This window comes from Stenella coeruleoalba (assembly GCF_951394435.1).
Source record: "Stenella coeruleoalba genome assembly, chromosome: 16".
Classification (NCBI taxonomy): domain Eukaryota; kingdom Metazoa; phylum Chordata; class Mammalia; order Artiodactyla; family Delphinidae; genus Stenella; species Stenella coeruleoalba.
Genome location: NC_137162.1, coordinates 66450175 through 66464418, shown reverse-complemented (window position 1 = coordinate 66464418; position 14244 = coordinate 66450175). Strand labels below are relative to the sequence as shown.

Below are 14244 nucleotides of genomic sequence, written 5' to 3'. Positions count from 1 at the left end.
GCATTTCTAACAGCAAAGCCTCAAGAAAAATACTCTCTTGACTCTAGTTCTCCAAAGTGTTGTGTGGATTAAGAACTTCCGAACTCTTGGCACATAAACACTCTGTCCAAACCTCTGCACTAAGAAATGACAAACTCTGGCATGGCTTCCAATAGTTTGCAGCCCTGTCCCTAGGATGACCCCAGCCCTTCCTTCAAATGCCTGCAAGAGACAACTCAAGGATGCCAGGAGCATTTACTGTTTGTTCCAGCCAAAACCTGGCGACAGGCAGACAGGCTCCTGAACCCCCTATTCCAGCAGTTACTTTAGAAAGCTTGAAACGATAAATCCTTACTCTGCCTTTTGAGAGATGTAAAACTACCACCCCAAACTATTTCCTTAGGGACCTAAGAACTCTTTGAAATGCAAACATTCAGGAAGAAAACCCTTCCTTTCCCAGTCCCTGTGGGAGGACAAGAGGCTAACTTCCAGGGATGCCTTGTTTCAATTTGCACCACTGCCTCCTGTTATAAAGAAAGAAGTTTATTTCCCCTCTGGATAAACTCCAACTAACAAATCCAGGTGGCCTAGTCACATCAACCAACCCCACTAAGACTCCTCTTGAGTGCCTTTCCCTTAGCGCACCCCTGTCTTTCAAAAGTCTCCAGCCTTTTGTTTCAGCAAAATTAAATTCAGTTCATGCTAGAGTCTCTTCCCTGTTGTGATAGTATTACTGAAAAAAAAAATCTATCCTTACTGCTTAAGTGTCAAGCTTCATCTTTGACAGAATGAAATTATATAGCATATGTAAAGCACTTACATCAATGCCTGACTAACAGAAGATGCTTTTCAATAAAAATTTCTGTCATTTCTTTCCTCCTACAATCTCACTGCCAAGTTTCCTTGGTAGTGACTTTTTCTCAAATCAGTAGAGAATGCATGAAGTTCTATAGATAAAGTAAAGCACGTTTAAATAGTATACCCAAAGCTCCATAAAGCAATTGCATAACAGCAAAAGTTATAAGTTGAAACTTTATAGTCAAGAAAATAGTTAAATGTATAATATTTATTAGTGTAAACCTGTGAATGTCAAACTTCAAGCCATGGGCTCCTCTGAATATTTAAAAGACTAGATATGAATCCTCTACTCATATGCACATAAATTTCACATAATTTCATAGAGCTCAAGAAACCCTTTGGTCCTTGATCTTCATATAAGAACCTCTAGTTTACATTGTTATTTATTGAAAACCATTTCAAAACTTTAATATTTAAAGACAGGAAAAATAAACAACTTTTCTTGCAAGATAAGTTGACATTGCATGAAATTTTACTTTCAAATATTTAAATATGAGTAACGAGAGAGGGCAAATGGAGTTTACTAGTGTGTCTTTATACTGTGTAGTTTTTCACTCCTCTTCTGTAAACTAATAACATAAAAATTCATGCGAGTAAATTTATTGTATCAGATGACGTTGTGTGAAAGAGTGTTGAAACTGAATCAGTTATTAACAAAATCTAAAGCATTTTAATAAGGTCACATTTTAATGACCTCTTTTATTGTTGATAGCTATTCAAATAAGTATTATAGAAAGGGTATGACATATTTGATAATGTCATTACTAATCAATATGCAAATTACGGTATTAAATGTAGTCTGTGACTGAGGACTTTATTAGAGATGAGAAAACTTAACGAAGTGTCAGAAGTAGAGAAAAAGAAATGTGGCCCACTTATATTGCCAACATTCTTTGAGCAGTTTCCTCCTCTAAGAGTAAGCTTAAATGTCAGAAAAAATGATTGGCTAACTAACCATATTTTGAAACTCTGTTATTGGCTTTTGAAATAATATACTTTAGTTAATATTCTAGTAGACTACACTTAAAAACTCACTTTTCTCCTTTTTGAGGAAAAATAATTTTTTGTTTATCATTTAAAAAGTTAGGATAATATAAATATACAAAAATGATAATGCATCTATTAAATCAGTTACTAAGCATAATAGATTGCATATTTGTATACATATATACTATATATATAAATATATGTATATGTAAATATGTATAAGTATATATATGTATATTGTGAGTGTATGTGTGTGTGTCAAACCATTCAGTTAGTCAATGATTTTGTGCCTGGCATGTACGAAACGCTGCCTTAGGTGTGGGGATACAAAAATTAATAAGAATAAAATACAGTCGCTATGCTCCGTAAGTTCACAGACTCCTCTGGAAGGTAGAAATAGAAACAAATGCTCATGACGCATATTCTGGTAAAAGTATTTGTCCACTTTAATAGTGATACAAATGCGGAAGAAATTCACAGTGCCTCGGCATGACTTAGCATTAATCTTTCAGGAAACTCGAACTGTGGAGCTATGTCTGGAACGCTAGTCAAAGGGATGGGTTGGCAGATGAGATTGGGGATATTGTTGGAAGTAAAAGTTATATATCAGGCAAAGCCATTTGTCCTCTATTCTATTGACAATGAAAAATAAATGACAGGCTAATTCAAACGAGCGGTCGGATTGTTTTTATGTTTTCGGGAGGGAATAATTCCATCACATTGGGAAAAACTGAAAAAATCTGGACTGGCAAGAGCAAAACCATTCTGAAGACTACTCCAAAAATCTAAAATAGAAATCAGAAGAAAATTCTTTAAGCCGGTAGGTTATATAGGACATGAAATTCAGAAAGGATAGAATTGAGAAACACATTATTTAACAGATATATTCAACTTAGTTAGTGTAAAAAGAAATGAGAAGCTGAGGAAAATCCCCACAGTTTAATTGAAAAAACAGGATCTTGATAATATCATGAACAAAAATCAATAAATATCCATGGAAACTCAAGTTCAGGAGAGAAGATGAGAATAAGAAGGGCTTGAAATTTTTCCCTGTTTAATGAGGTAATAAGACGGAAGTTTTCAGAAGACATCAGGGACTGTGGGTTCTTGATTAGAGGTATATAAGTGGAATTTGTCATTTTAAGAATGATTATCAAACAGGTCTTTCACCTAAAATGTTGTTGAATTGTTTTTTTATTCCAATAGAACTAATATCTGAATATCTTCCATCTACCCTTGTTTCATCTTTTGCATGCATAAGTATAACCAAGAAGTATGTCTTCCTGTAGGTGATTAATAGAGTAGGAATGATGGAAAAGTCACAACAATGTACAACTAAATGTCATAGGCTATAATGAAAATTTGGGAAAGAATACACAATTTTAAGTAGAAAGGAAGAAACGTCTCTCTTTGCCTGGGTGGAAATAGAAGATAGTTAAAAAAAGGCACACAGAGGAGCAGCAAATCAACTGAGTTGTAAATGATTTGGTTAGAATTCATGAGAGAAAGGGGTTTGAAGAGGATTTTTCAAAATAGAGAAGAGAAAAACAGATACAAAGTAGAGAAAGATATGAGGGTGCAGAAGTCTAGTTTATGTTGATCATGTTTTATTTAATTTGTAATAGTATTATTTATTATTATTAAGATTTTAATTTAAAGAATTACAGTAATATCAAGTCAGTGTATTTATGTATTTATATACATGGATCAATAACCATATGCATGGACCCAAAATTATAAATCTAATCTCAAATATTTCTTAAAATTTACCATTCACTTTATTTTCTATCAGCTTCTGTTACTTGATTGCTATACTACAAGTGATTATTTTCTACACATGACCTAGGTCCCTTCTCCATCAGCAAGAAAGATGGAATTCCATATATCACTGATCTTGAGTCTAGAGATGCAGGGAAAAGGCATCATAGGGCTCACATTAGGGTGACTGTAGAAAGTATATACTAGTGATGAAATAATTGATTCCTTATTCCTTAGGCAGCAACATAATTAATTCATAAATAGAGTTTGAGACCATTTAATTATTTCATGTGAAGTAACCATTAAGAAGAGCATTTCAAAACAACTGTATGTAACTATCAGTATTTTGGTTGTGTAATGTTTTTCATAAAAATGTACGTGTATTTATTTTCTAAATAATGTAACATTTCATGATTTTCAATGAATCCTTTCCAAATGTAAGGGTTTTTCCCAATTTTTTATTCTTTTTTTTTGTATCCATAGTATTTAATGCATTATACCTAGCCATAAAAGGCTCAATTAATATTGTGGAGTGAATAAATCAACGAATAAATCAATTAATGAATTAGTACTAGAAGCTTATTTTATTTTAACTCATTATCCTTGATATAGTATTTGTCTTCTTCTAGGCTCAAAAGAACATAATTATGTACAAAATTGGAGATGATTATTTTTATTACATAATATGGCCTCATGTCATTCATGAACATATTTTTCAATGAGTACCTATTATATATCAAGAATTATAAAAAGACCAGTCTCACAGAAATTTCAGCCTAGTTCCATATTAATTATGTTTAAAGCTTAGTACTTGTTTTATTTAAATATATATATATATCTTAATATAGAGTTCATATAAATTTTAGAATCAATACTGTTAAATGAGGTATATTCATAGGTATATATATCTGAAGTCAGTTTTCATTTAGAAGTCACTTCTAAGCAAGTGGTATCTTTTCTACCAGTTAGAAGTTAAAACAGGCCCTCTGAAATATCTAGTTTTTTAAGTTGTCGATCACATACTCTTACAATGATTTGGAGCTGGTCTTAAAGACAAACCTATAGCATTCTAAATAATGCCAATTATAATAGAAAACAATTTACTAGAATTATTTTTTAAAAGAGAAAATTTCTTAAGCACAGTTGTTGATAAAATTCTTCTTTAATTTTATTTATGATAAGCCTCTTCACAGGAGGGATAGAATCATAGAATTTCATAAATGAAAGAAATTTCATAAATGAAAGAAATTTATGAAAGAAATTTCATAAAAGAAAGAGAACCAGCCTTAACACACCTCTACTACATTTCAGATAGGAAGTCTAAGTAAACTGTCCAATTGCACTGAGTAAACTTAGGGTCTGATCTAGGTCTAATGATAGTTTTCTGACACATACTTAACAGTTTTGTGTGAATTACTGTATCAATCAGGATAGTATAGGATGTGCTGTACAAACAACCCCAAATTCTCAGTGGCATATAACGAAGAAGGTTGCTTTTAAAGTTTCTGCTCAAAATGACACGTCATTGCCACTCCCATTTAGTGGCCAAAGCAGGTGACACGGCTACTCCTGAGACTGACACCGTGGGAGTTCATACTCATCTTCAAAGGAGGGGCAGGAAATGTTTAGAAAAATAATAAAATCTATCACAAAGACTTAGTGGATGACTCCTTAAGAAAAAAAAAAAACAGATTCAATTATAAAACTGTTCTCATTCAGGTACCTTCTGTGTCATTAATTCTACCATTAATTTTAAAAGGGAAGTGATATGTGTGCCAAGGGAGGGCATTGTATTGACTGATGTTTCTTGGAAACTTCTCAGGCTCCACACTGAGTATGTAAATCATGTTATAGATATCTTGCAAGAAAGGAGAAAAGTCCAATACCGTCATCTTTACTATAGTTTATCTGCTCGGTCTAAGGATTTTTACTGAATCCTATAATGGTAATTTTTCAGAGAAAGAAAAAAAAAGAGATTATGAATCTAGTGATTTTACTTAAAATTTTCCATTTATAATAGTTTTCCTTCAACAATTACAAATATACAGTTAGTTTGGGATATCATTCCAAGAGAAATGATTAATTCCTTAGTGAAAATTAATTTAGTAGATCCTCACTCAATTGGTTCTCTTACTATTGTGTTTATATCTCATTATTCCATAAAGATCTGGAGTGAAATAGATCTAATGTATTCTATAAAAGTTATCATAACGTCTCATATTAAAAGCCATTTGTAATCTAATTCAATTAATTTAAAATGATTTCCTGAACAACTTGTCATTACCCAGCACCCTAGTCTATGGAATGCTCAAAAAGTACATTACCTCTTTCAATTTTATTAGTCATGACACACTTTAGAATTGCAGCAATTCAGAAAGCTGTCTCTGCTTCCCGAACCAGAAACCATTAAAGAAGTGTGGGTACCTACATCAGGACCCAGACAGAAATGAAAGCCTACGTTAGGTAGTTCAATAGAGGAATTTAATAATCCCAACAATTGAGAAATTAGCAAGAGTGGGAAGCAGCAAAACCTCATGCACTAGGAGACAGGAAAGGAGCGACAGTATTCTAACTTGAGTCTAGAAGCTGGAATTAAGACAAAAGCTGCCGGGTGGAGTCTGAGAACAAAATGGGAAGGCCTGCCCAGCGGGGGCTGGAACCACACAGAATTTCCAGAAGCATAAGAAGATAATAAAGGTTTTCCCATCCTCCTGCCCTATGTATTTATGTCATATCCTGTATTGGTCAAATCTAGTCCAATGCAGTGGACAAGGAAGTGAGTCGACAAGGGTGCTTGTAGACAAAGATGCTTTCAAAATGTGGTTTAAATGAGGACTGTGCCCTGAGATATGGACAGAGCATGAGAAGAGTACAAATGGACGTGATCATAAAGAGGTAAATATTTATGCCATACTAATACATGTGCAGCTTTTGATTAACTGAGGATTCCCTTTCTTGGTGGCTTTTGCATGTTTTCACATTGATAAGGTGGAAGAATAATATCCTCCAGGAGAGAATGAGAAAAAACTCTAATACTCACATCTCTTGCAAGAACTTTGAAGACAAACAACCATGGTCCAGTAAAACTGCAACATTGTGTTTTAAATCCCAGACCTAGAAAGGCAATTAACAGATATCTGTAGGATTTAAAAAGAACTTGTGAAAGATATTCATTCCCCAAACTAACCACTTACTGCCTTGACAAACTACCATAAAGTTCACCCTTAAAATGGTTTCCTTTGTCACCAGTCACAAGATCTCCAGACAGGAACATGGTGATACAATTGTAATGGATAATGTGTAAAACATATGGTATACATTTATATCATAAAATTTGTGCCTTCATTTCAGCAAAGCCACTAATTACGTCATATATTCATTATCTTCAAGTAATTTGTCTTCTATTTATAATAATTATTCAAACATTAAAAATAAAAAAATCATTTTTATTGTATAAATATTAGTTATGCTTGTAATATTTTAACTTCCTTTCCTATAAAAATCCAACCCAGACTTACTTTCTAACACTTGTATAAATTTTGCCTGAGCATTTTACTAAGGTAATCTCTCCCTACTTGTAGATTCTCTAACTATACAATTAATCAGACAATTACTTATGAATTGTGTTGTAATGCTGCCCGTATTGTTACCTTAAACTCAAGTTTTTTCTCAGGTATCTATATTTTTTCACAATAATGTTGCTTCTCCATAGTGTTATCTATTTTTATTCTTAGCTTGAGACTAAAGATTTTGCTCTTTGGGTATTCAGTGCATTCCACATCAGCTTTTTATACACATAGAGGGTAGTCAGTTAAGTCTGACTGAGAACTTCTGACGTTGATCCTAACTGAACTTAGAATCCCTAAGTCTACTGATTCCTTTCAGGCTTCCATACATACTCAATAATAAGTAATGCCATCACTGTCTGCTTGTTTCAAGTACTCAATGTGAAACCATCAACAGCCTCAAGATTCCCCACCTGACTTGTAGACATAACCTAAACAGCAGATACATAAACTGTCTGCACAGGTGTTCCACCTCAAGTCATCATAGGCATAATTGCACACTGTTCCGGAATCAGCAAGTTTTATGAAAGATTAGATGAATACTAGTGAGTAATAGATTATCTGCTCTATGTCAGACACACTATATAGGTTAGTGCACAGGCCATGGATTTAGACTGCCTTGGTTCAAATCCAAGCTCTCTGTGAATTTAGGCAAGTTACTTTAAATTCTTTAATCTTCATGCTCTCATCTATAAAATGGGTATAAAAATAATAATAACATTTATAGGGGAAGTGGGGGGTGGTGGTGGTGGGATGAATTGGGAGACTGGGATTGACATATATACACTAATATGTATAAAATAGATAACCAATAAGAAGCTGCTGTATAGCACAGGGAACTCCACCGTACAGTAGAAACTAACACAACATTGTAAAACAACTACACACCAATAAAAAAAAAGTCTATAATGACATATTCCTACGGCGTATACTGTGAAGTTGTCCAAGACATGATAGGATAAGATAAATAGGCACAGTGTTCTGCAAGTAAGAGTCCCTAATAAATGTGTTCAGAGCAATACAATTTGGACACATTCAACAGTTGAGTCAAATGTTTGTAATAACTGCTTTTCTGCCCTGTGATTGTGTTAATTTCTAGAATTCTGAGAAGCGATACTTATTTTAAATGGACTTCCTGGTTCCAATTTTAAGTTAATAACCATCTTGAGTTTTGTTTTATTTTTAATTTTTTACACATATATGTATATTTAATTGCACATTGAAAAATAAACAAGCATTTAAAAAGTTAAGGAAAACATAAAAAAAAACAGTTATCATGGATTGGTTGTGAATGTAAAATGAGTTCATTCATGTGAAGTACTTTGATGTGTGGAAGAGCTAAGCACCTACTTGTATTTTGTGTACAAGTTTATAACTGCACACATGTATACCTATAATATGCTTACTATAATAAATAGGCAGCTGGTATGAAACCCAGATGGGCAGTAGCCATGCACACAGCCTCCAGCACATTGCACCATTATGTTTACATTATAAAAACATACCCCCTTGCTGACACTATAATCCCTCTTTCTGCAGTCTGAAGCATTTGACTTAACTGCTTATTTTCAAAATGTTAGCAGATTGAAAACGTATAATTTAATGGCATTTAATTTCCAGACAGTGATACAAGTTGTGTCTTTAAGGAAATTAACAGAGGCCTAGCTTCTTATACTGAAAGGAAAGAGTGGTAACCTGGTCCAAGTCTGCATTCCACAAAGTGAGAGAACTATGTATTTGAAAGGGAAGCAAATTGTCTGAAATCATAGACCTAGGTATTCCTCCATCAGAGACTATGATGTGGGTCCCTTTGCTTTAACAACTTTGACTCTGCCTGGCTGCATTCCCAGGAACTTAAGAAAAGCAAATACACAAAGATATATTTATACTAAAAACATCTGGGCATTTATTTTCATTCAGCATAGTGTAAAAGTGAAAAGTACTTTTTAAGAGAATGATAACCAAATCCATATACAGAATTAATTAAAAAATCTGGACTGGAACCTTTATTAGTCACTTACTTTGTCAGATTCTCGAGGAGAGAGGCTCTCTCTTATTCATCATCTTTCTTCCAAGTATTTTATGTTGCCTGGCATATGGTAAATATGCAAAAGATGCTTGCTGAATGAACTTGCCTAAACCTGAACTGTTGGGGTACCTACCAGCTGTCATATTTAGAATTTTGCCATATTTTCTGACAGCTGTGCAGATTTTCTGACCATTGTGCAAATGCCTGTCCTATCTACTGAACTTATTTCTGAGCCAATGGAAAGTAAAATGGGCTCAAAAGCACTAGAAGAAAAACATTCTACCAACTCAAATTGATATACACAGCATACTAATAATTCTGATCTTGGGCTCACCAGAGAAAAGGTTCCCGAAAATCAAATGAAATATTCTCAACATACCAATATGTATTACAACTACAATAGTGGACTAACCACTATCAAACACTGCGCGGAATTATTCAGGAATTAATCCTGAAATAGCCGTTCCATCTGATTTTCTGAAGGGGAATGTGAAGCATTTCCTAGAGAAGGGTTCCAAGCTTTTGTTAATCTCAGGAAGAGTGCATAGCAGCCAAGGTAAATACTTGAGTAAATTTCAGTGAGTTCAGTGAGCAAATTTTCCATGGTCCTTGAAAATTCAGTTTTATTAAATTATAAGAAACTTCATAATTAAGGAGTTTAAGAATTCCCCCCCCCATGGAAATACTGCATTTATCGCATTCTGCTTGTCAAATATACTACGAAGCATATTTCTGTAGCACAAGTTAGTTTATACATAATTAATAACTAGAAGGATGATGTCAGTACAATTCAGAAGTCAGATTGGTTCACCTTTGATATTGCCAAGAATGCTAAGCATGTAACACAGCTGAGTGTGGAATGGAGAAATATAATCTTGTTCACAATATGCCAATTCACCCCACAGTTTTCATCTTTGTGATATTTGGCTGTGTACTCAGTCTTGAAAGTATTTATTGGCTTATTCTGTTCTCCATGCACTTTGTGATTTTCCTCTTGCCTTCATAACAGCAGCCTCAAACCCATCCTGTACTCACTCTATCAAGACAAACTTAGCTTTTATTTTTAAAGTAAAGTTTATTTTTTACTATGGTCTATTCTATATACTGTAAATCTGGTATTACTTCTTAAATGCTTTAGAAGCAAAACTTAATAACCAGATCTTTACAAATCCATACAATTTTTGTCTTCTGTTGGTGCTTTGATTACAAACTCAAATTGATGCTGAGTGGCTTACCCAACTTTCATTCTCCCATTAACTCTGCTATTTTTAGTGCATGATTTTGCAGCATGCAAGGTTTTGTAGGAATTACTTTATTCTGATATCACCCCAAACTGGGCAACAACCTGGGGAAACTAAGATAGTTAAGATGCAGGCAGAGTCTTAAAGGAGTTCAGTTTCATGAAACACTTTTACACTACGACTATAGATCTATAAACAAGGAATTATGAGAACACAGAGAAGAGAAAAGCTAATCCAACCTAGAGGTAGGATTTGCCAAAAAGTCAGGATGGGTAGGTGAGAAATGGAGTGAAGAACACTTCAAGCATGCACAGAGCCACCAAAAAAAATAAACCAGCATTCCTATTAGCCTAACCAGCAAACCAGCAAACCATTAGCCTAAGCATGGTTTTTCTAATTATTAGGATACCTAACTCAGTGCCAGAAACAGTTTTGGATTCATTATATATTTTCAGTCTAAGTTATTCTGTAGATTATGTGAAGACTATATTGTCAAGATTGAATGAATGATATTGAAGAGTTGGCAATAGCAAGAAGAAAGAGCAAGACAGTAATAGTTAATGGGGAAAAAATTGGCATAAGAGAAAATATACCCTATTGTTAAAAAAAAGTTTCACAAAAAGTGGATTTTATAATAAAGCATGGAGACTTTTATTTTGACAGCATCTACTTTACAGAAAAGAAGGGGAAAATTGCTAGAAACCAAAACTAATCCAAGAGTTCACAGCCTAAGGAACATAATTCACAAAAGAAATATTAGCATGAAGCTTGGAGCCAGCAGAGTGCAGAGGGCTCTCTCGACATACAGTTTTTCAAATATCACACAGAGAAGTAACAGACTGGCATTTGCATTTTTTCCTGAGAATAAAAAAATAGTGGATTAATCTGCAGTGAACATATTCAGAATTTCATTACAAAGAAAGGCCAAAACATGGAGTCAACTTCTAAAATCAGAACTGCAAATATACAGTGAAAAGACCTGTGACAACAAGGTGTGTGTTGGCAGTCTGAAGTCAGTAGCAGCAGCGATGGCTGGGCTTACAGGGGTGATAGAAGAAAATACGATTTGATTCTTATTGTTATAAAAGCAGGACGCATTTCGCTTAGGCTTTTAATATCCTTATCATTCTATAATTGGGGGTTAGTTAAGAAATGTCAGTTAACAGGTAACCACTGTGTGGTTCCTGAAAATGCAATATAAACTCAAAGTATGAAAAATATACAGCTTTGTAGATGCCTGGTGATTTGGGGGTTTTGTGGCTATTTAATTAAAATAAACAGTTTGTTTTCAGAGCACTGTTCTTTGAAATTCAAGAACCAAGGGGATATAAGCAATTGTTTACACAAATCACATTTGATAGGTGGCCAAAAAGGAATGCATGGCTTTGTAAATAACCAGTGACTTTGTATAAATCTTATTTGGGGGAAAAATCAATTTTCAAAAGTGCTTCAAACTTTCTTAAAAGGTTAATTAAAATGGAGAAGATACAATCAAAGAAGGAAAAAATAAAATATTACTTGGATTATATGACTCCATCATTTTAATCTGATTATTTATTTAAAACAATAATCTAGGTTATATTCTAACAATATAGACTAGATTACTGGAAAATATTCAATTTCATTACTGGAAAATATTTTGATATTTCCTCAAAGATGATATGCAACTGTTTACATTGTTCTTCTTGATTCAACCGATTTGCAACAATTATTAAGTGCCTACTGTGTGCAAACGCATGAAAGAAACCATGATCCCTGCCTTCAAAAAGCTAAGATACTCCTTATCAAAGATAAATATGCAAGAAGACAGAACGTGAAAATAACAAATAAGTGAGCAATGAATTGCGGGAACACAGAAGAAAAAGTCACTGATGCTCAAAGAAATAAAGAAAGATTTGTAGAAGAAATGCATGAGCTGGGCCTCAAAGTATGGGGGAGGAATTTTCAAAGGGACATAGAAGAAGATGAAGCAGCATATTATGGAGAGGGACAGGTTTGAAAGGCAGAAAGTTACTATTGTCTTTCAAGGTCCTCTGAGTGCTCTTTGAGACCTGGGATATGCTTGGGAAGAATGAGATTAAAGAATAGACTTGATTTGACAAAGATCACAGAGAGATTGGAGTAACATTATGATGAATTTGGATTACATTTTTTGGCAACAGCAAGTCATCAAAAATTGCTGATTAGTGGGTAAATGGGCCAGAGTTTTCCTTTAGGAAAATTCCATTAGTGTAATATGTGGAGTCTGGATGACTCACAGAATAAAGCTTCCTTAACTGAGCAGCGTTTTAAGAAAAGGCAAATGGTTATATCTAGTTACCAACCTCTCATAATTGGCTAAGTCAAATTTATTTCAGTGAATAAGTAATCACCAAAAAATTTCTTAATGTTAGACTAATAGCATTATTATGACATTGTTACTATTCAACTGGTTTTGACTCACAAAAATGACAATTTTATAAAGTTCAACTGAATCTAACCCATAAAATCTTTGGTGCTGTAAAATTAATTCACTTATCAAGGTATCTGATTTCTGTTGCCAAAAGAATACATCTAGCTTTTACTTTAGAAGAAAAATTATCCTTGAGTACAACGTGTATACATAATTACCTTGTGTTCATGAATTTATATATCATCATGAATACAACCACCATCAACTTACATTGATAGATATCTTTAAATGGTGAATCAAACACCATTATTGGCAATTTAACTTTTCTAAATGTTAAACAACTCTTGGTGATGTTCTAAAGAAACAGTAAGAAAAAGCAAAGAATGAAAAAGAGAGATGTCTCACTTTAGCAACGTGGTGGACTGAGTTAATAGACCTCCTTTTACTCCACCACCCTCACTAAAACTAAAATGGTGAATAAAATCAAATTATGTAAGGATGTTAAGTTTATAGAGAAACTATAAAGATGCCAGGAACAAAAGGGGAACTTGGAACAAGTACAGCATGTCCTACAGGTACAGGCTAATGTGTGAACACGGGAGACACAGCAGTGGGCCCCTGCCAGGTAGGGAGAAGGAAAGGAAGCTGCTGCAGTAAGAGTGAACCTGGTGCACAGCATGTATAGACCTCCACCTACCTGCCAGGAAAGCCAACAGTAAGCTTGTAACTGCCCCACATTTTATTTTATTTTATTTGTTTATTTTTAAATTTTTATTGGAGTATAGTTGATTAACAATGCTGTGTTAGGTGTAAAGCAGGTGTCAGGTGTAAAGCAAAGTGACTCAGTTATACATATACATATATCCACTCTTCTTTAGATTCTTTTCCCATATAGGCCATTACAGAGTATTGAGTAGAGCTCCCCTTACTATATAGTAGGTCCTTACTAGTTATCTATTTTATATATAGTAGTGTGTATATGTTAATCCGAATCTCCCAATTTATCCCTGCCCCCCCTTATCCCCTGGTAACCGTTTGTTTTCTACATCCATGACTCTACTTCTGTTTTGTAAATGAGTTCATTTGTACCCATTTTTTAGATTCCAGATATAAGCGATAACATATGATATTTGTCTTTCTGTGCCTGACTTACTTCACCCAGTATGACAATCTCTAGGTCCATCCATGTTGCTGCAAATGGCATCATTTTGTTCTTTTTTATGGCTGAGTACTATTCTATTGTATATATGCCTCACATTTTATATGAAATTTTGAAAAATAATAAAAGTCAAGCTTACATTCATGAAACTGCAGCAACATTGAAATTTACAAACCAAAAAATTAACAAAGAACTGTTCTTCTGGTGGCCCAGCAGAAACAAAAGTGTTATTGCACAAATCATGACGCAAATGGCAAATATAAGGACGGCAATAT

The 14244-nt window shown here is 33.9% G+C and overlaps 1 protein-coding gene across 4 annotated transcripts in view; it reads right to left on the bottom strand.

Moving 5' to 3' along the window:
- The window catches only part of LOC307174847 (uncharacterized protein), a 615960-nt gene that overhangs the window by 514951 nt on the left and 86765 nt on the right, over positions 1–14244 (bottom strand). For all 4 annotated transcript variants that reach the window (XR_013824176.1, XR_013824177.1, XR_013824178.1 and 1 more), the window contains exon 2: positions 6623–6696. The gene's annotated coding sequence lies outside the window, so the exon portion shown is untranslated. The remainder of the gene's footprint in view (positions 1–6622; positions 6697–14244) is intronic.